General features: G+C 43.2%; 1 protein-coding gene across 4 annotated transcripts in view; it reads left to right on the top strand.

Moving 5' to 3' along the window:
• Nucleotides 1-22,831, top strand: part of APBA1 (amyloid beta precursor protein binding family A member 1) — a 244,730-nt gene that overhangs the window by 173,221 nt on the left and 48,678 nt on the right. The window lies entirely within an intron of this gene.

The raw sequence follows: 22,831 nt of genomic DNA, 5'->3' as shown, positions 1-22,831 counted from the left end.
GTCACCTCCACTAGCTTTGCTGTAGTAATGCTTCCTGAGGCCCACTTGACTTTACACCCTAGGATGTCTGGCTCTAGGTGGGTGACAGCACCATGGTGGTTGTCAGGGTATTTATATGTAGGTTATTTCCTACCTTTACTGTATGTTTGCCTTTACCAGTGAGCTTTTCCATTCATAATATTCTTGTTTCTAGTTGTGATCTTTTCTGCTTAGAGAAGTTTCTTTAGCATTTGTTGCAAAGCTGATCTGTTGGTGCTGCAATGTCTTAGTTTTGCTTGTCTGTAAAACCTTGATTTCTCTGTCAAGACTGAGTCAGAGCTTCTGCTGATACATCAGCTGATGACATTATGGGGGTTCCCTTGTATGTTATTTATTCCTTTTGTCTTGTTACTCTTACATTTTTCCTTTGATTTTTGTCATTTTGATTACTGTGTGTCTTGGTGTGTTCCTCCTTGGATTTATCCTGCCTGGGACTCTGTGCTTCCTCTACTCAGGTGACTGTTTCCTTTCCCATGGGAAAATTCTCAGCTATTATCTCTTGAAATATTTTCTTAAGCCTTTCCTCTCTCTGTTCTCCTCTGGGACCCCTGCAATGTGAATGTTCTTGCATTTAATGTTCTCCCAGAGCTCTCTAAGACTGTCCTCATTTCTTTATCCTGTTACATGATTTTCACCATTCTGCCTTCAAGCTTACTTATCCATTCTTTTGCCTCCGTTATTCTGCTATTGATTCCCTCTGTTTTTACTTTCAGTTGCTGTATTGTTCACCACTGTTCTTTAGTTCTTCCAGGTCTTTGTTAAACATCACATGTAACTTCTCAGTGTGCGCCTCCATTCTTTTTCTGAGATTTTGAATTGTCTTTACTGTCATGTCTCTGATTTATTTTTCAGGTAGATTGCCTGTTTCCATTTCATTTAGTTGTTCTTCTAGGACTTTATTTTGTTCTTTCATCCTGAAGATATTCCTCTGCTCTCTCACTTCATTTGACTTTCTGTGATTACGGTTTTCATTCTGTAGGCTCTAGGGTTGTAGTTCTTACTTCCGCTGTCTGCCCCCTGGTGGATGAGGCTGTCTAAGACACTTGTGCAGGCTTGCTGGTGGGAGGGACTGGTTCCTGCCCTCTGGCGGTTGGAACTGGGTTTGTCCCTCTGGTGGGCAAGGCTCTGTCAAAGAGTGTGTTTAGTGGGCAGCTATGCTGTCGTCTATGGGATCACACAGAGTCGGACACGACTGAAGCGACTTAGCAGCAGCAGCAGCAGCATGTGCTCAGGATGGCTTTTAGCAGCCTGTCTGCTGTGGGAAGAGCTGTATTGCCAGCCTGTTGGTTGTTTAGCCTGAGGTATCCCAGCACTGGAGCTACAGGCAGTTGGGTGGAGCCAGGTGTTGGTGAGAAAATAGCGACTTTCAGGAGAGCTCCTGCTAGTGAATATTCCACAGAACTGCTGCCACCAGTGTCTTTGTCTGCAGTGAGCTGCAGCCACCCCCTGCCTGTGCAGGAGACCCTCCAGTACTAGCAGGTAGGTCTGGCCCAGTGTCTTATGAGGTCACTGCTTTTTTTCCCTAGTTCCTGGTGTGCACAAGACCTTGTGTGCCTTCCAAGAGTGGAGTTTGTTTCCCTGAGTCCCTTGAAATTCCTGCGATCAAGCTAGATTCTCTGGGGGCTCCTCCTCCCATTGCCGGACTCCCAGGCTGGGAAGCCTATTGTGGGGTTCAGAACTTTCATTCCTGTGGGAGAGCTTTTGTGGTACAATTATTTTCCAGTTTGTGGGTCGTCCACTCATCGGATATGGGATTTGATTTTATCATAACTGTGCCTCTCCTACCATCTCACTGTGGCATCCACCTTTAGAAGTGTGGGATATCTTTTATTGGTACCTTTGAGCATTTTCTGTTGATGGTTTTTCAGCAGTTAGTTGTGATTTTGATGTTTTCCTAAGAAGAGATGAGCTCATGTCCTTTTACTCCCCCATCTTCTCTCTGTCCTGGGTTTCCTAATACATTTGTACTGAGAGGAATCTTAGATTGCCTTTGAGTTTGGCATAAGTTATTGTTCAGAACATAGACAACTAAGCAAATGGAAAAACAATTCAGCTACTTACCTCACTAAAAGCATTCGTTATGCAAGAAATGCAATAATACATTGTGTGTGTCTCAGAGAAGAGCATGTGCATAGTCTTCAGAATGCAAACACCCAATATTGATTAACCAACAACAGTATCATTGAGTAGATGAGGGAAGGTATAGTATAAAGGAGATAACTCCTAGTCTTTCATAGTAGAAGCCAAGAAATAATATCTGCAATTGAAAAATGAAGGTGAAAGTGTTATTCATTCAGTTGTGTCTGACTCTTTGTGACCCCTTGGACTGTAGCCCACCAGGCTCCTCTGTCCATGGAATTCTCCAGGCAAGAATACAGGAGTGGGTTGCCATTCTCTTCTGCGGGGGATCTTCCTGACCCAGGGATCAAACCCAGGCCTCCTGCATTGCAGACAGATTCTTTACCAGGAGAGCCCTGGGAAATAATGTAAGCAGTTGAAAATCAAGGTGAGGCAGTGTAAACACAATCTTTACACCTGTGGAAGCAAATACAGGGAGAAATGCTGAAAGGAAACCATGGAGCGCGGAGGAATACGGAAAAGGACTTCGGTTTTTGCTGTAAACCTTATAGTACCATTTGACTTTCAAAACTATGTTTCTCTATTTCTTTGCTTTATGTTTTAAAAATAAGAGCTGGAATCATTATGCAGAGATCAGTCACTGTATAAAGGGGTTATTTCCACATTACTGTCCACTTTCTTGAAAAAAAAAAAAAAAGGCAAACATTTCTGTATATTATGTGCACAATTTGTAGAAAATGACTGCTGTATTACCTCTGTTGTATGATGAGCTAAGTGTTCTGAGTTTTTCATTTTAATTTCCTGCTGTGTTTGTGTATGCACTGAGCACACACGCTTACATTTTGCTTATATTACACGCATAAGAGTAAAGAGGTAAAAAGTAGGTCAAGGAGTGGGCTGTACTACTTCAGGTGAAGAACCCTAATTGGGAAGTGGATTTGCATCTTGACAGTAAAAACCCTGATGAGTTCAGGATCTGTGGGTTTGATAATGGGCTTAGAGTGTGGAAACTGCTGAACACATGTGGGAAGGATGGCAGCCAGAATATGAATAGCTGCAGTGAGAATGATGTTTGCTGAGGTCAAAGTGGATGCATTGATTTCTCCTCAGGTTTATATACTTACTTAGGTTAATGGTCCATACTTTTAAAATGAAATGTTTTCAATGTGCCTACCTTTACCAGAGTACATATAACGGCCCATTCTGCAACTTAGGGTCAGCAATAAATTGCCATATCCCTGCCAATGGCAAGTAATGCTCTTAAATAACAGAACTTCGTTGTCAGTAACAACAACAACAAAAATACACTTTTCTATGAACTGTGAGGACCTGATGCGACCAGCGTAATGTTTTTAAACATGTCATGATCTTGCTGTTACAACTTGGAAATGAAAAGATTTGATCTGGAAGTCCCTATCAGAGAGCAAATATATAGTTTATTTCAATCATGAAAAAGCAAAAGGAGCTAGAAGAATGTGTGCTTTTGCATTCTCCTCCTGGATCTGAAGTTTTGCTGATTAATTTATCTCACCTTTTGAGTGTTACCTGTCAGTTCAGCTCCAGGCCTGCCCTGTCCACAGGACCAAGCAGTTGTCTCCCCACTGTCATCATATCAGCATTGTATTGGAATGATCGGAGCAAACTGGTCTGATGATCTGCACAGCAGAAGGCAAGGTCTCTAGCTACCCTGTGCTCAATGGAATGAAGATAAGTGATGGGAAAGATTGATTTTCTTAACCCCAGGCTCCAGTTTTTTCTCTTGACCTGATCCCACTCCCAAGAGGAATCTTTCTCAACTTTGTAATGAATTGTCTCACTAGTCAGTGTATCTGTGAAACTACTGTGCGGGGAAATACGGGGAAAGCAACAGGGAAGGAAATTGATGATTTCACCTGAGAGCATTTTGTTATCACTTTCCAGATAGAATCACAGCACTTGGGACCACAATTTGGGTGTCTTGACATGCTTGCTTAATAAGTTGGGACTCCAGAAACTTCCCAGGAGTCTTTAGAAAAATTGTGTCAGCTCTCCCACCTGGGCACCCTTGGTATTTTCTGTAAGTGGACTGGGGCTCTATAGGGGACAAAGAGAAGGTACAGGGAGAGGAGCAGATAGATCATAGATAATTGAATTCCATATGTAACCCAATTAAATCCTGGACCCATGTCGTCCTGGGGAATTATGAAATGCACTTTATCTATAAACGTGATCATCTTTTAAATAGGAAGTGATCCCATTACAGGTGTAACTGACGTGTTCTTAATACAGAGATGTAGCTTGTCAGTTCACTTTCTTTGAAACACGGATTTTCACTGACCACTTTGTCGAGAGCAGCTGTAGAGAGGATGTTATTTTATTTTGACAAAAGCCACCTTGCTCTCCCAGAGTCCCACTGGTCTTTGACATATTTTACAGCTTTAGAAGACAAATCATCCCGAATGTCTATGCCCTTTATCTTGGGCAAAGACAGACATTCCTCTAGGAAGTAATTTCCTGATGTAAATTTCAGGTGTGATTAAGCAGACCCCACTGGACAGAGATGACATGGCTCCTTTGGTTTGTATCCCCACCCTACCCTGCATTGGCTTACTCATTGGACTAGTAATTACAAATCCTAAATCTGCTCTTGTTTACACAGACTTACGTCTGTACTCCACTTCTTAAACTGGCTCTCACCTCTGTCCAGATTGCATTCCTATTTAGTGCAGGCAGGGCCCTACTCTTTGAATAGATAGCTTCCAGGAGTCTTGATTAGAATCTCTGGAGATTTGGTCTTACCATCAGTATTTCTAAGGCCCAATCAAAATTTGTTTTTCTTACTAAGTTGCTGAGTCGTGTTTGACTCTTTTGTGACCCCATGAACCCACACGGCTCCTCTGTCCATGGGATTTCCCAGGCAAGAATACTGGAGTGGGTTGTCATTTCCTTATCCAGGAATCAAACTTGTGTGTCTCCTGCCTGGCAGGCGAATTCTTTACCTCTGAACCACCTGGGAAGCCCCAAAACTGGTAACCACCAGCTTAAACTGTAAACTGCAGTTTAACACTTGATTCTTTGCTGTCTTACTTTCTACTTGTCTCACATGCATTAGCCACTGTCAGTCTATTGAAGGTGTAGTGTTTCCTCCTCCTCTTGTCAGAGATCAGATCAGTCGCTCAGTCGTGTCCGACTCTTCGCGACCCCATGAATTGCAGCACGCCAGGCCTCCCTGTCCATCACCAACTCCCGGAGTTCACTGAGACTCACGTCCATTGAGTCAGTGATGCCATCCAGCCATCTCATCCTCTGTCGTCCCCTTCTCCTCCTGCCCCAAATCCCTCCCAGCATCAGAGTCTTTTCCAATGAGTCAACTCTTCTCATGAGGTGGCCAAAGTACTGGAGTTCAGCTTTAGCATCATTCCTTCCAAAGAAATCCCAGGGCTGATCTCCTTCAGAATGGACTGGTTGGATCTCCTTGCAGTCCAAGGGACTCTCAAGAGTCTTCAACACCACAGTTCAAAAGCATCAATTCTTCGGCGCTCAGCCTTCTTCACAGTCCAACTCAAATTGCACAATGTTGATGATGCTCAGTAAGTACTCATTATATGTAAATCTTAGCCCTGTCGTTGACCTGCTGTAGCTCAACTGAGTTGGTCACCTGCTTTCTTCCTCGACTTCAGTTTCTTCATCAGTAAAATAAGTTATCAGATTTTTTTCCCCAGAATTACAGAGCAAAATGGTTTTGCAAATCCTAAGTCATCCATGGAAATGTGAAATCAGAATTACAACTTTGGAGTATTTTGTTGCCTTGAAAGTGAAAGTCACTCAGCCATGTCCGACTCTTTGCGACCCCATGGACTATACAGTCCATGGAATTCTTCAGGCCAGAATACTGGAGTGGGTAGCCTTTCCCTTCTCCAGGGGATCTTCCCAGCCCAGGGATTGAACCCACATCTCCCACATTGCAGGCAGATTCTTTACCAGCTGAGTCACAGTGGAAGGCCTTAGTAGGTCGAAATTCATTTAACATTTAGGACTGGTCAGTGGCAGACTGTGAATTAGAGAAGTTGGCCATTAGCACACTTTCTCCACTTTCTCTGTTTTCTGCAAGCACTCACATGGTGTTGCCCATCTGCTCAGGCACTCTGAATGCCTCAGGGTCTCCACTTCCACCTTAAGCAGCACTGTATTGTCATATTGTAAGCCCTTCCCCTCGCCAACCCCCAGTCTGATTGATTAAGTCAAACAAAACTGCTAATTAGTGATAATGGCACTTTGCATCACTCCCTTCAGCTAACATTTAGCTTTTATTGATGTCCCCAATTCCAGAGACCAACTGGTGAAAATCTTTTGAGGCAGGAAACGATTTTGGCACTAACATTTCTTAGTCAGAAACCAGCCACTCTCCTGCTGAGAGGGAGGTATTGCCAAAATCCTGGGAAGTGAGGGCTAGATGTTAACACCTGCCCCGATCATGTGTACTTTTGTGCCTAAAGTTTTTCTTTCTTTTTTTTTTTTTTTTGAGAAAGATGATGTGATGAGGGTGGAGAAGCATCCTGGCTTCATCTCGGCCTTGGTTTCCTTGGTGTCACCTGCTCCCTGTCCTCTCTCCTTTCCCTCTGCCCTGAATTTCAGCATCAACCTACATGGACTTGATTGTTGTTCTTGTTGCTAGGAAACTGTTGACCAAGGTCAAGTGTACATGCTAATTCGTTAAGGCTTGTTAGCAACATCTTATCCTGTTGTGATTGTGTTGTCAAGTGTACGTGAGTGAGTGAAAAGAACTGTTTTTGCTGCTGAAGGATTGTTTTCATGAAGGATTCCTGTAAAAGTATCTTTCTCTGAGAGGTCCTTTTTGCCAGTTCACATCTCCTCAGGGAGCTCTGGCCAGCCATAGATTTTCCAGGATCTGAATAGCAAAGGATGGAGCTGAAATGGGATCTGTAGTCAGGTAGGCAGACTTCAGAATGAATCATGTGTTCTGTTGAGGCCTGATTTCCCTAAGTGGATAAATTCTGAGCTGGAATGTGATGTATTCTTAGCAGGTAGGAGTCAGGAAGGAGAATTTTTCTAAGACAGTCAGCTCGCTTTTGTGTCATTTTTTGGCTTGAAAAGAACTAGACCCTAAACATCCTTAACTCAGAGTGTTCTCCGGGCCTGCTGCAGAAGAATATGCATCCCAGTATAGGTTCTAAAACCAACTTCGTTCTACAATATGGTTCATACTGTTTAGCAAAGGGGGGCTGGCAGACCCTCTAGGTTAACATCCCAGAAGCCTATCCAGAACCACAACTTTAGAACCAAAGGATCTGCTGTCAGGACAGGAAAAAATGGGCCGCAGTGTACTTTGCCAAATAGACCTCAGAAACCAATAAGAAACCTCTTCTTAGGTGAATGATAGCAAAGGAATAAATGTGCTCTCAACCATCTGCCATGCAAACTGCCATGAAGTGATTGGGTTGAGCTGTTACTTCCCTTGCTAACACTTTTGGGTTAAATAGAGCATAAGCTACATATAAGACACTGTGAGTAAGAAATAGAGCCTGGCCACAAAGCCACACTATTCTTTGCTTTGTCAGTGAACCAGAGAGAGTGGTGACTACTGTATCTCATCAGAAATTGAAGGTCTCTCTCAACTTATCATCTGCACATTTAACAAATATTTTCAAGTTCCTCCTATATCTCAAACAGTGTACAAGACGCCAGGGATATAGCAGGCATGGAGATGCAGGTGCTGTCTAAAACACAGAACCTGCCTGTGCAGAATTTATGATCTGTTCCAGGCTAGTTCTTTGTTGAGCCCTCAGTCCGACCTCCAGGCCTCCCCGCTTTCCTCTGAAGCCACCTTTAATGTCTTAGCTACTTACAGCTGTGTAACAAATTGCTACAGAACTTAGTGGCATGAACCATGCCATGGTGATTATCTCACAGTTTCTGTGGTCAAGATTCTGGCGTTACTTCGCTGGTCCTCTGCTTTGGGGCCTCTCTCAGACTGCAGTCAAGGGGTCAGTGGTCTGTAGTTATCTTAAGGCTCACCCGGGGAAAGCCCTGCTTCCAGTAAGCTTGTTGGCAGGATACAGCTCCTCACAGGCCTTTGGAGTGAGGGCCTTGGTTCCTAGCTGAGTGTTGCCCACAGGCCTCTTCGTTCTGTGCCACATGGGTACTCTCGTCCTTGGCTGCTTGTGTTAATAAAGTATGCCAGCTGAGTCTGTTAGCAAGCTGGGCTATAAAAGACTGTGACTTCTAATTACAGAATGACATCCTATCACCTTTGCTGTATTTAGAGTAAATCACTAGCCCACTCTTCTTCCCCAGGAAGAGAATTACACAAGGGTCTGTATACCAAGAGTTGGGGATCACAGGGCCCATTCGAGAAGTCCATCTACTCCATTTGATGTCTTGTCATCCCCTTGTGTTGGCCAAGACCTGCTGGGCCTAAAACCAGCAGCTGCTGGCCTCATCCTCCCCAGTTGACCTCTTCAGCCATTCCCAACTCACAGGCTGTATTAATTTTGTCATCTGGCCAGGAATGGGCAGATCCTGCTGGCCAGCAAAGAATGAAGCCAAAGTGGTGCAAAAGAGAATAGGGGTGAGAGGCAGGTGGCTACATCAGAGACAGTTGGGATTCAGAAGAACCTATGGAAATGGGGAGGAAGAGGGATTGTCCCGAAGGAAAACGCACAACCACACGCATTCTTAAGTAGAAGCATTTTAACATTATTGTCAAGGGACTTCCGGGGCCAAAAGATTTTGCCATAAAGAGTGCTTCTTAAGCTAAGGCAGAGCTTTCAACCACTGTTCTGCTGATCCCCCTGGACTTTGGGGATGGGGGAGGCCTGGACCAATGGGTATGTTGCCTTCAACTCCGGCAGCATCAACTGGGGCTCCAGACCCTGTCTGGGTGACTCTGAATGCTATCATCTCTCCACACGTCATGACACAAAAAGAGGTGGCAAGGCGCCTGGGATGAGGGGTCTTGCTGGTGCTGAGAAAACAGCCTTGGAGGCTGGCTGGCATCCTGATGCCCTGAGTCCTCCCCCAGATGTGGGTGCGGCTCCCATTCTTTGTGTTCCCATCTCAACCGTCGTCTTATTATGGGGGCTGTTTTCCATTGCAGGTGTTATCCATTATGGATGAGGCATGGAGAAGGCCGTGGTGAATAATTTAGCAGGTTTCGGGTGCAGATTGAACATTAAAGGGAAGGAAAGGCTGAAAAGAAGAGAGCCAGGGGAAGCATTCTGGATTCTGTTGCAACAAGAGGATGCTATGTGAAGGTGCTTTCTGTAACGTTCCAGATCTGCCTTTCTTTGTAGTCTCTCTAGTGATTTTTAAGTCTTAGGTGTGACGGTGATTCTCTGGTTAATAACTGAAAAAATTCCAACCTTTCCACAGCAACAGTGAAGATTCTGATGACTTCAGCCTGTCCTGAGTGGTTCATGAGTTCAAATCAGAGCAGTTTTTAAGAGTGATAATGGCAGATTGGTTCCACCCTTGAGCTGGGAGAGTTCATTGGTAGGGGTTATTCAGTCTGGACACTTGAGAATCAACACCCAAAGGTTTCTGTCTTTTAAATAATCGATGGAAAGAAGACAGTATCTGGAGAAATGCCCAGTGCTATAAATTCAGAAGAAATACCTGCTGCATTGCTCACCATTTAGAAAAAGCCTCCTTGAATGGGACTGACAGCCACAAGTTTTGCAGCAGACTGACCCAGATTATAGTAGGTACAATCTGACTGTGAGCAGAGCGGTCAGAAACACAAGAACAGGCAAGGAGCGCAGAGAAGTGCCCGAGGACCTGCTCTCTCTGGCCTGGCCTACAGAGTTGTCCACAGCACAGGAAGCTGTCCCCTAACATGGGTGGATTTTCCAGTTGTGGATCATTCAGGTCCTTTGCTTCTCTCTCTTCTACCTTTTGACTCTTACAGTTCATCAGGTGAACTAGGGAGAGAGACCTGTCATCCTGTCTCGTAAAGGGATTGGTGAGAAAGAAGGCTGAAGCCGTCTGTTATGGTGGGTGTCTTGCACGTTCTGTACCTTTCATCCTTTGTGCATCCATGGCCTCCCCCATTGCCATGGCTAGTTAAGAGGTAGATTGACGCTGGGAGGTCTGTCTGTCTGTCTTCAGCCTTCAGAACCACCCTGCCCAACTCTGTTCCCATTAGTTCCTTCCAGCTCAGTTCCACCTGTATTAGTCTTGTCTTTCCTGAGAATAAGTGGACACAGTCCAGCTCTCAAAGCCAGTTTGGGTTTACCTACTGTTGTTCAATTGCTCAGGAGTGTCTGACTCCTTGTGACCCCATGAATGGCAGCACTTCAGGCTTCCCCATCCTTCACTATCTCCCAGAAGTTTGCTCAAACTCATGTCCATTGAGTCAATGATGCCATCCAACCATCTCATCCTCTGTCACCCGCTTCTTCTCCTGCCTATAATCTTTCCCAGCATCAGGGTCTTTTCTAGTGAGTCAGCTCTTTGCATCAGGTGGCCAAGGTATTGGAGCTTCAGCATCAGTATCAGTCCTTCCAATGAATATTCAGGGTTAATATCCTTTAGGATTGACTGTTTGCTCTCCTTGCAGTCCAAGGGACTCTCAAGAGTCTTCTCCAACACCACAGTTCGAAAGTGTCCATTCTTTGGTGCTCAGCCATCTTTATGGTCCACCTGTCACATTCGTGCACGACTACTGGAAAAACCATAGCTTTGACTACCCGGGCCTTTGTTGGCAGAATCTGCTTTTTAATACATTGTCTAGGTTGGTCATAGCTTTTCTTCCAAGGAGCAACCATCTTTTAATTTCATGGCTGCAGTCATCATCTGCAGTGATTTTGGAGCCCAAGAAGATAAAGTTTGTCACTATTTTCATTTCTTCCCCATCTATTTGCCATTAAGTGTTGGGACCAGATGCATGATCTTCATTTTTTGAATATTGGGTTTTAAGCCAGCTTTTTCACTCTCTTCTTTCACCTTCATCAAGAAGCTCTTGAGTTCTTCTTTGCTTTCTGCCATTAGGGTGGTGTCATATGCATATCTGAGGTTATTGATATTTCTCCCAGCAATCTTGATTCCAGCTTGTGCTTCATCCAGCCCAGAATTTTGCATGATACTCTGCATATGAGTTAAATATGCAGGGTGACAATATACAGCCTTGACATTCTCCTTTCCTAATTTTGAACCAGTCCATTGATCCCTGTCTGGTTCTAACTGTTATTTCTTGACCTGTATACAGGTTTCTCAGGAGACAGGTAAGGTGGTCTGGTACTCCCATCTATTTAAGAATTTTCCACAGTTTGTTGTGATCCACACAGTCAAAGGCTTTAATATAGTCAATGAAGCAGAAGTAAATATTTTTCTCGAATTCTCTTACTTTTTCTATGATCCAGTGGATGTTGGCAATTTGATTTCTGGTTTCTCCACCATTTCTAAATCCAGCTTTTACATCTGAAAGTTCTTAGTTCACATACTGTTGAAGCCTAGCTTGGAGGATTTTGAGCATGACCTTACTAGCATGTGAAATGAGTGCATTTGTGCAGTAGTTTGAACATTCTTTGGCATTGCCCTTATTTGGGATTGAAATGTAAACTGACCTTTTTCAGTTTTGTGGCTGCTGCTGAGTATTCCAAATTTGCTGGCATATTGGGTGCAGAACTTTAACAGCATCATTATTTTAGGATTTGAAATAGCTCAGCTGGGATTCTATCACCTCCACCAGCTTTGTTTGTAGCAATGCTTCCTAAGGCCCACTTGACTTCACACTCCAGGATATCTGGCTGTACATGAGTGAGCACACCATCATGGTTATCCAGGTCATTAAGACCTTTTTTTGTGTGATTCTTCTGTGTATTCTTGTTGGTGTGTATCGAACCACGTTGACCATGGGGGCAGCTTCTTTTTGTGTTTGTGTATCTGACTTGCCATTTCCGCTTATTCAGATTTCAGTGCGAGGGTGTTGAGGAAATGTGAAGAGGTGGGGAGGGTCCACTCTCAGCATCCTGTGCCCCCAGCCCCTGGCTGGCCACATGCCCAGGTTTGTTCTGACACTGGCTCTGAGTGAGCCTCTTTTCCCCAACTCCCGCCCCTTCCTTCCATATGAACTGGATGCTCTTTTCACAGGTTCTATAAACATAGCAGAGTTTAGAGCATGTGAAAGTTTCTGGTAGCACCTCAGAACCGAGTTTATTTTCCCCCAGAAATAGTAGGCTTTACTGCCAGAAGAGGGAGGCCAGCCCCTCCTCAGAAACATCAGGTGATGATGCTCCAGCAGTGACGCACGACTGCCGGGACCATCGGGCACTGAGGGGTTAATGCAGCTGGGTCAGACACCTGGGAGTTGGTCACATCTCCTGTTACAAGTTACATTATTGACTTGGCCATCTAACACCACTGGAAACAATCCACCAAACACACACTGGGATCGGGAGTTAGCCTCTGCTCACAAGTGGATGCTCAAGAGCTGGCCCTGCCACCCAGAAAGCACCCATAAAGATGGAGAATTTCTGGATGTACCAATTTGAGTGTCACGAAGATGAGGTAGGTGGATCCTCAGCTTCACAGCTATGTTTGCTGCTTTGCTCTTGGTTTTCTTCTAGTCCTGTCAGATTGTATGCTTTCTGCATTTCCCTTGACAGTAGGAGTAAGTGAACAGAGCTGAAATAGGATGGGAAGAGATGTAATCAGCTTTGCCTGTTGCTGGTTAGTCCAAGACGACCTGGAAAAAAAAAAGGCTGACCAGTTAGAAAGATTGCACTTAGCTTCCTCTCCATCAGCGTCACATTGTTATTTGCTATTAGCGTTCTGATAAATGAGTTCATTTAGGCACTGTAGCCTCTAATTCCAGGCTCTTTGCTGTGTCTTTTGCGTCCATAATGCTAATGAAAATGAATGGAGATTAGTGCCTTGCACGTTAGGAACTGATTTGCTAATAAATGGGCTGATGGGCAAAGTGAACCCTGTATAGTACCTGGCACATAGTAAGCTGTCAACAAACAGTAGCTATTATTGTTTTTAGTAGATAACGTGTTATTACATCAAATGGTTTGCTCTTAGCTGCATCTCTTAATACAAACTAAAAGCCACTTTGGTTTTCCTCTCACCGAGCTCATGTTCAGTATGGCCTGAGGATGCTTGTGCAGGAGGACCATCAGGAATATGGACCTAGATGGAAAATGAACATGATGGAGGCCTCCTCGTAAATGAGTCCATCACAAGTCGTAGCATTTCAAATAAATACAGTGAGGCTTTTTCAAAGGGGGAAAGATAACATTGGTTTATAGATCAGTTTTATCAGATGATAAGTTATCAAATGTTTCAGGAATGACTTTAGTTAATAATTAGTCGATTTTTTTCCTTTGAGAACATGGTTTCAGAAGCATAGAGCCCTTCAGGTAGTGATAAAATGAGTGATCTGCGTGCTCCCCTGAAGAGGAAAGCAGCCTGTACCTAGGAGATCGCTGCAGTGCAAGGCTTTCTCCAAGCTGCTAGATGGACTGGATCCTCACACTAGCAGTCTTGCCGAGGGTTTAGTAGACTTGGGACTGGGAATGTGAGCATTTTCCCTGTGGGAAAAGAAAATGGAAATGCTTAGAATATTCTGACAGTTATCTCAAAATGTTCCGTTAGTATTAATTGAATCCATTATAAATGTGTATATAAAACACTTCCTTAGGCCCAGGCTATTATCATTTTAATGACATAATTATGCCCCTACAATGCCTATGCTAACTTTCCTGCTTCACCACATTAAGGAAATACAAATATGCATTGATAATACAGTTTGAATGGAAAGTGAATAATTATGGGTTTCTTCAGCAGTTTTGATTTTCAGAAGCACAAACATATCTTGGAGCAAGGAAAAACTAATCATATATTTGGTATTTTTTTTAATAATTGTAACATAGAAGAGGTTAATTTAAAACACTTTGTATCAGTGAGGAAAACAGTGTGCATTTACTTGAGGAAAAGGATAACACTGGTTGAAATGATATACATACTGAAAAAGCTATCTGAGAACACCAGAGACACAGAAGTCACCCCCCACACCCTACCCCACCCCCAAAGTAGAAGTTTCTCAGAAAGACTAGAGTCTATACTGTGACCTGCCCTAGGTAATCCCCTGCCCTTGAAAGTCCATATGCATTCTTCGGCACTCAGCCTTCTTTATGGTCCAACTCTCACATCCATACGTGACTACTGAAAAAACCTTTGTGGCTCTATTGGTAAAGGCCCCACCTGCTAATACAGGAGACGTAAGAGACACAGGTTCAATCTCTGGGTCAGGAAGATCCCCTGGAAGGGGAAATGTCAACCCACTCCAGTATTCTTACCTGGAAAATTACATGGACAGAGGAACCTGGAAGACTACAGTCCATGGGGTCACAAAGAGTTGGACATGACTGAGCAACTAACACTTCACTTCTCACATCCACATGTGACTGGAAAAACCATAGCTTTGACTATATGGAACTTTGTCAGCAAAGTGATGTTTCTTCTTTTTAATACACTAAGTTTGTCATAGCTTTCCTTCCAAGGAACAAGTGTATTTTAACTTCATGGCTGCAGTCACCATCCACAGTGATTTTGGAGACCAAGAAAATTAAAATAGAGTTGGACCATAAAGAAGCCTGTGTGCCAAAGAATCGATGCTTTGAATTGTGATGCTGAAAGAGAAGACTTCAGAGTCCCTTGGACAGCAAGGAGATCAAATCAGTCAATCCTACAGGAAATCTACCCTGAATATTCATTGGAAGGACTGATGCTGAAGCGCCAATACTTTGGCCACCTGATGTGAAGAGCCGACTCATTGGAAAAGACCCTGGTGCTGGGAAAGATTGAGGGCAGGAGGAGAAAGGGGTGACAAAGAATGAGATGGTTGGATGAAATCATTGACTCAGTGGACATAAGTTTTAGCAAACTCTGGGAAATAGTGAAGGATAGGGAAGCCTGGCATGCTGCAGTCCATGGGGGTCACAAAAAGTTGGATATGACTGCGTGACTAATCAAAAACAAAAATGAAATCTGTCACTGCTTCCACTTTTCTATTTGCAATGAAGTGAAGGGACCAGGTGCCATGATCTTAGTTTTCTGAATATTGAGTTTTAAGCCAGGTTTTCTACTTTCCTCTTTCACCCTCTTCAGGAGGCTCTTTAGTTCCTCTTCACTTTCTGCCATTAGAGTGGTATCATCTGCGTATCTGAGATTGTTGATATTTTTCCCAGCAATCATGATTCCAGCTTAGAGTCATCCAGCCTGGCATTTCCCATGAGGTACTCTGCATACATGTTAAATAAGCAGCGTGACAATATATAGCCTTGACGTACTCCTTTCCCGGTTTTGAACTAGTCCGTTGTTCCATGTCCAGTTCTAACTGTTGCTTCTTGACCTGCATATAGGTTTCTCAGGAGGCAGATAAGATGGTCTGGTACTCCCATCTCTTTAAGAGTTTTCCACAGTTTGTTGTGATCCACACAGTCAAAGGCTGTAGTGTAGTATATGAAGCAGATGTTTTTCTGGTATTCCCTTGTTTTATCTATGATCCAATGGATGTTGGCAATTTGATCTCTGGTTCCTTTACCTTTTCTAAATCCATCTAGTACACCTGGAATTTCTTAGTTCAAATACTGCTGGAGCCTAGCTTGAAGGATTTTGAGCATTAATTACCTTGCTGGCATGTGAAATGAGCACAACTGTGCAGTAGTTTGAGCATTCTTGGGCATTGCACTTCTTTGGGATTGGAATGAAAACTGACCTTTTCTGGGTCTCCTGTATTGCAGGCAGATTCTTTACCATCTAAGCCACCAGGCAATCCCTGTATATTCAATATTCTGTGATAAACTGTAATGAAAAAGAACATGAAAAAGAATGTATATGTATGTATAACGAAATCACCACTGTACAGCAGAAATTAGCACAACACTATAAATCAATAAAATAAAAATAGTGACAAGAACTCTGAGCTACATGTGCCCACAAACTTCCATATGAGCACATGAGTGCGATGCTGCGTGTGTCCAGAACATACTTTGTATGTAAACCATTTTCTTTTTTGTGTTTCCTTTTTCCTCTGATATTAAAGAATTGGTGCCCATGCATCCTTCCATATATTTAACACTTTTCTGGAACTCCTTTTGTATTTTTTATGGGGAATCCTGATTAAGCACTTGAAGAAGAAAATGTAAGTTAATCATAAATTCTGCCTTCAAAGTGATTATTAAATACTGTAACTAAAATATTATCTAATAGTATTATAATTTTATGAAATATAATGGAGAAAGTAATGCACCATAAGAATGTCACAGATAAAATACAAGCAATTCCCATAGGAGAGGGATTCATTTTGCCTAAGAGAACTGGAAAGACTTCATGAAAGAACTAGTATTTGAAGTGGGCCTTTGCAGGGTTCTGAACATGTGGAGTTCAGACAAGAACATAAACAAAGGTTCACAGCAGAAACTCACAGGGAACAGAAAGTTCAGTGGCTTGATCACAGACAATAAGAACTGGAAGGGTGGAAAATGGTAAAAAAAATTAAGGCCAAACCTTGGATGCCTTAAGTGCCAAGGTAAAAGAGTCTAGGATTTATTCTTTAAGCAAAAAGGAACCTCTAAAGTTTTTGAATTGAGGAATGAATTCCTCAGTTCAGTTCAGTTCAGTCGCTCAGTCATGTCCGACTCTTTGCGACCCCATGAATTGCAGCACGCCAGGCCTTCCTGTCCATCACCAACTCCCGGAGTTCACTCAGACCTACGTCCATCGAGTCAGTTATGCCATCCAGCCATCTCATCCTCTGTCGTCCCCTTCTCCTCCTGCCCCCAATCCCTCCCAGCATCAGAGTCTTTTCCAATGAGTCAACTCTTCGCATGAGGTGGCCAAAGTATTGGAGTTTCAGCTTCAGCATCAGTCCTTCCAAAGAAATCCCAGGGCTGATCTCCTTCAGAATGGGCTGGTTGGATCTCCTTGCAGTCCAAAGGACTCTCAAGAGTCTTCTCCAACACCACAGTTCAAAAGCATCAATTCTTCAGAGTCCAACTCTCACATCCATATATGACCATAGGAAAAACCATAGCCTTGACTAGACAGACCTTTGTTGGCAAAGTAATGTCTCTGCTTTTGAATATGCTATCTAGGTTGATCATAACTTTCCTTCCAAGGAGTAAGCGTCTTTTAATTTCATGGCTGCAGTCACCATCTGCAGTGATTTTGGAGCCCAAAAAAATAAAGTCTGACAGTGTTTCCACTGTTTCCCCATCTATTTCCTATGAAGTGATGGGACCAGATGCCACAATCTTTATTTTCTGAATGTTGAGCTTTAAGCCAACTTTTTCACTCTCCACTTTCACTTTCATCAAGAGGCTTTTTAGTTCCTCTTCACTTTCTGTCATAAGGGTGGTGTCATCTGCATATCTGAAGTTATTGATATTTCTCCCGGCAATCTTGATTCCAGCTTGTGTTTCTTCCAGTCCAGCATTTCTCATGATGTACTCTGCACATAGCTTGTTAAAATTGTATTTAAAATAATGAGAGTAAATAGGTGCTTCATGAGAGGTCTCAATGTCTTACTCAGTTTTGCCTGATGTAACAAGATAGCATAGACCTGGTGGCTTAAGCAACAGGAATTTATTTCTCACAGTTTTGGAGCCTAGGAGGTCTGAGATGAGGGTACAAGGACGGTCAGTTTCTGGTGAGTGTTCTCTTCCTGGCTTGTAGATGGCCATCTTCTTGCTGTGTTGGGGTGGAAGGTGAAGAGGAACCAAGTTATCTTGTGCCTCTTATAAGGGCACTAATCCTGTTCACAAGGGCTCCATCCTCATGACTAATCACCTCCCAGAGGCCCCACCTCCTCATTTCATTCTGCTGCGGGGAGGGGGACAGGTTGGGGTTTTAATATATATGTTTGAGAGGGACATTAACTATAACACTGGTGAAGAATGTTCATGAGTTCTTAGTGTTTGGGTTACATGTTATATGTCAGCTGTAACTGTAAAAAAAAAAAAAACAAAAAACCTTATTTTCAGGCTCTGTGAGTTTCTCCATATAGTTGAAGTTGCTAAATAATTCATAGGCTTGGTGAAACTGTAATTTTAAAGAATTATTTCTCCTACCCTTGGTTGCAGTGAAATTTTTGTCACTGAGTCCCCTTTGAAGAAATGGATCTTTGTGTATTGGGATTCATCAGACTTGGCTGGAGCCAGCTGGGATCTTTTACCAGGTGTCCTAAACAGTGGAGTGTGTCATGGTCATATGTGAGCTGTCATCATTTAACCCTAGAACAATGAACATGAACGTGGTTCTCTTTTGTAAATCAATCACCGTAATAGCATCATCCTCAATCTTCATATTCCAACATGCTGTCTTGAATGGGAGATAGTGAACATGCCAGAAACTTCATACAGTCATGGTGTGTACCCCCTAGCCATAGCCAATAATGAGCTATTCTTGCCATTATACCAGTGAGAGTCTTGGGGCTTATAAAGTAATTTAAAATCTTTGTCGTATGGTTTTTATAGAGCCTTCTGTGTGCTTTTTAATTTTATTCATGAATAAAATGTTAATAAGGAATGAAGCAAGATGAGATGAAGAAAATATCCCCATGGGTATGCATTGTCCTTGTGAACACTCTCACATAAGGGCAAAGTAATTTTTGTTATTATTGTAATCTTAAAAGATTCTCAAATATTGGTTAAGTGCTTTGTGCATGCCCAGGCACTGAGCTGATTCTGTGTGCATTGTTACCGATTAATCCTCATGTCATTCCCAACCCTCATGTCATTCTCAAAAGAGTCAGAGAGGTTGGGAACCTCGCGGTGAGTGGTGAAGCCAGGATTCACATGCAGTGCAGGTCTGCCAGATGCTGTTGTTTGAGTGCTTAGCCCTTTCAGTATCCTGAAACCTGAGTTGCAATCTTACTTGTTCTGCCACAAGAGAAAATTAAAACGTCAGTATTTTCAAAGGAGAAATGTAACTTGTGTTCCCTATAATCACCTATGCTTTTGAAAATGGACTCTAATATTGGAAAGCCAGAACATGGTAGCTTTGAAAACTTGACCAGTGTCTTAGGAATTCATTGACTTTTTTTTTTAAACTTCCCGCCAACCAGGAGCCTTTCTCAGGGCCTTCCAAGTCCTGGGCTCTGTGGCACAGAATACTTGTGTCTTCACTGGAAGCGTTCTCTGATCCAATGGTCTTTCCTCCCACCTGCTCATGTCTGCTATGGCTGCTGTCATGTCATATTTTAACCAACCAGGGGAGACAGCGGGAGTGTCCCAAAGGATTCTTGTGTCAGTGTACCTTCAAAGGTCTACTTAAAATTAATTCACTTACAACAAATGCCAAGATTTCAAAGAAGTATGGGGAGAAAGGGATTTGATTAGAACTTTACCTTGAAACAACCCACTCCAGTATTCTTGCCTAGAGAATCCCTTGGACAGAGGAGCCTGGTAGGTTACAGTCCACAGGGTTGCAAAGAGTCGGACACGACTGAGTGACTTCACTTCACTTCAGTTTACCTTGAAAAACAGTACTAAAAATTACAAACATAAGCTTAGTTTATTTTTTGATCAACATGTCAATTATAACTTCATCTATATATGAACTCTTAGAGAAGTATTTTTTCAATTTATCTCATTGAAGTATAGTTGATTTACAATGTTGTATTAATTTCTACTATGCTGAAAAGTGATTGTTATACATATATATGTTATTTTTCATATTGTTCTCCATTATGGCTTATTACAGGATATTGAATGTAGTTCCCTGTCCCCGGTAGGACCTTGTTGTTTATCTACCCTATATATAATATGTAATAGTTGGCTTCTGCTAACCCCAGACTCCCAATCTGTCTCTCCCTCCTCCTCCCTCCCTCCGTCTTGGCAACCATAAGTCTGTTCTGTCTGTGAGTCTGTCTCTGTTTCACAGATAAGTTCATTTATGTCATGTTTTAGATTCAAATAGTATTTGTCTTTCTCTTTCTGACTTCTCTCAGTATGGTCTCAGTCCATCCATGTTACTGCAGATGGCATTATTTCATTCTTATTTGTGGCAGAGTAGTATTCCATTGGCTATATGTACTACATCTTCTTTATCCATCCTTTTGCTGACGGACATTTAGGTTGTTTCCATGTCATGGCTACTGTGAATAGTGCTGCTCTGAACATACGGGTCAGTTCAGTTCAGTCACTTAGCCATGTCCAGCTCTTTGCGACCCCATGGACTGCAGCACGCCAAGCTTCCCTGTCCATCACCGACTCCTGGAGCTTGCTCAAACTCATGTCCATCAAGTCAGTGATGCCATCCAAACATCTCATCCTCTCTGAACATAGGGGTACACTTATCTTTTTAAATATAGTTTTGTTTGGATGTATGCCCAGAGTGGGATTGCTGGATCATACTCTATTTTTAGTTTTTACGGAACCTCCATACTGTTTTCCATGGTGACTGCACCGATTTACACTCCCAACAACAGTATGGGAGGGTTTCCTTTTCACCACACCCTCTCCAGCATTGCTCTTAGTGTGAGGTGATACCTCACTGTAGTTTTATTTTCATTTCTCCAATAATGCATGGTAATGAGCATATTTTCATGTGCTTATTGGCCATTTATATGAATTTTTTTGAGAAATGTCTACTTAGTTCTGCCCACTTTTTTTTTTACTGGGTTGTTTGTTTTTGTTATTGAGTTGTATGAGCTAAGAGAAGAAGTATTGACTTAAAGAGTCATAATTTTTCTCAGAAAAAAGTCATTGAATCATACACTAGAACAACTGCCTTCAGTTCACACATGACTCTTGCAGCATGAGCAGAAACAGTCCTTTCAATCAGAGAAAGGACTATTTCAGCAAAAATATTTAAAGACTGTTTTCCCAAGGACCTCTATTATCAGATGTTCCAGTCATGCTTTTTTTTGAAGCACCTCTAACTTCATTATTGGCAATGGACAGGGAGGCCTGGCATGCTACAGTCCTTGGGGTCACAAAGAGTCGGACACAACTGAGTGACTGAACTGAACTGAACATCAGTATCCTTCCTTTTTTCTCTTTTTAATTGTTAACTGGTGTAACTCTACCAACTTTTTGATGGCTCATAGTGGGTTTGAGCAGTTCTCCAGTTTTACCACCTTCAGTTTTGAGATTCTGCTTTTTCTTTATTTTTGCAGTATTTGCACTTCTGCCCTGCAGTGCAGTTGCTGTTTTGTTCTGGTTTGGTTTTGTCTGGAAACACCAGATGGTCCCAGCAGTCAACAGAGATCAGCTGACAAAGATGTGGACCAGACAGATGCTAGTGTTTGAGAGGGAAGACTGTGAAGACAGACACTAACCCTGCAAGTAGTTGGCTCCTCAGTGGTGGTTTTTATGTTAAGGCGACTTGCTTTCTCAGGGACTCGGTGACATTCCTTACAGAGGACATCTTGCATGTGTTCATGGGTCTGTCTGCCCTGCCAGACCAGGAGCTCCTTGGGCACAGGCAGGGACCTGGGCTTCTCCAGACACTTATCAGCACTTCCGCATTAGATAAGTGAGTGAATGACCCAGGTCAAACTTACTTTTTTGTCTTTTGACTAGAATTCCTCCTGAAGTCTCTCACCATCCCCGTACACCTCTCCACATCACAGCCTTGCTCTCAGCGCTGCCTCAGTCCTTAGGCTTTTCTGAAAACAGCACTGTCCATTTGGAGAGAGCCAGGGGTTCTTTACCCATAGCCTTGGGGTGTTCTCAGTGTCATTCCGTCAGCTTTTCTGGGTGATAATGTGTTCTTTTTGCAGATATCCAAGGATGAAAGAGGATTAAGGGAAAGGGAAGACTAAAGTGGTAACTCAACCCCTCAGTCCTTTAGATCTTCCAGTTCAATTCAGGAAATAGTTAATAAAGTGCCTAGACTGTGCTTCTCCAATGAGGACAACAGGCCAGTGACTTATAAAGAAAATAGCCTCTGGGCAGAGAGTAGGCACAGTCTGTCACCAAGTGGGGCTCCAGTGACTGGTCCCAGCCCTGCTGTTCAGCCTATTTCTCCCCTCCCTGCAGAGCTGTGCTTCCCTCCCTGCCTCTGTTTCTAGTTCCCTCCCTCTTCCCAATCCCATCCTGCTGCATGAAGACCATCCAGTTTTCAGGGCTCAGCTGAAGCAGTGCCTTCCCAGTGCAGTAGCACTGCTGGTACACACTCCTTCCCTCCTGCAGAAGTGGGCCCTCCCAACTCTGTGTCTCCGTGTATGAATGCGTGTCTCCACCACCTGCCGTGGCGCTGACTTCATACGTTTCCTCCTCCTACCTGGAAAGGGGTGGATGGAAAAACCACAGCATCTCTTGCCTCTTTGTTTCTGGGTCCAGTGCTAGGAACACAAGGAGGCACTGAAATATCTACTGGGGGAATAAATAAGTAATAATTAATCATGCACTGCTTTTCACCCCTGCAAGCATAGCCTGAAAGTGCCATGAACTGTTTGTCTGTCTCACCCCCAACCATCAACAGTTTATGTGCCCCTAGGAGATGTCCAGTGAATGAAAATGACTGATTGGCTTTCCCTCCAGATGCTGTTGCATCCTCGGACCTAAGGACAGGATTATCTATCTCTTGTCCTGGCATTAAAGAGCCTAAGTCTGAAGACTGGGAGCTCTGCTTTTACCACCCCAGAGCTGTGGTGAATCAGCTAGAACATAATCTACAGAAAACAAATGGTTGAGCTTAAGGAGACCTCCTGTAATTCCAGAGCAGGGAGTTGTCATCTTTGAACAGTGCCTTCCTAGAGACC

Source organism: Bos javanicus, chromosome 8 (assembly GCF_032452875.1).
Source record: "Bos javanicus breed banteng chromosome 8, ARS-OSU_banteng_1.0, whole genome shotgun sequence".
NCBI classification, from domain to species: Eukaryota; Metazoa; Chordata; class Mammalia; order Artiodactyla; family Bovidae; genus Bos; species Bos javanicus.
The sequence above is the reverse complement of the archived record's forward strand: the minus strand, read 5'-3'. Positions and strand labels throughout refer to the sequence as shown.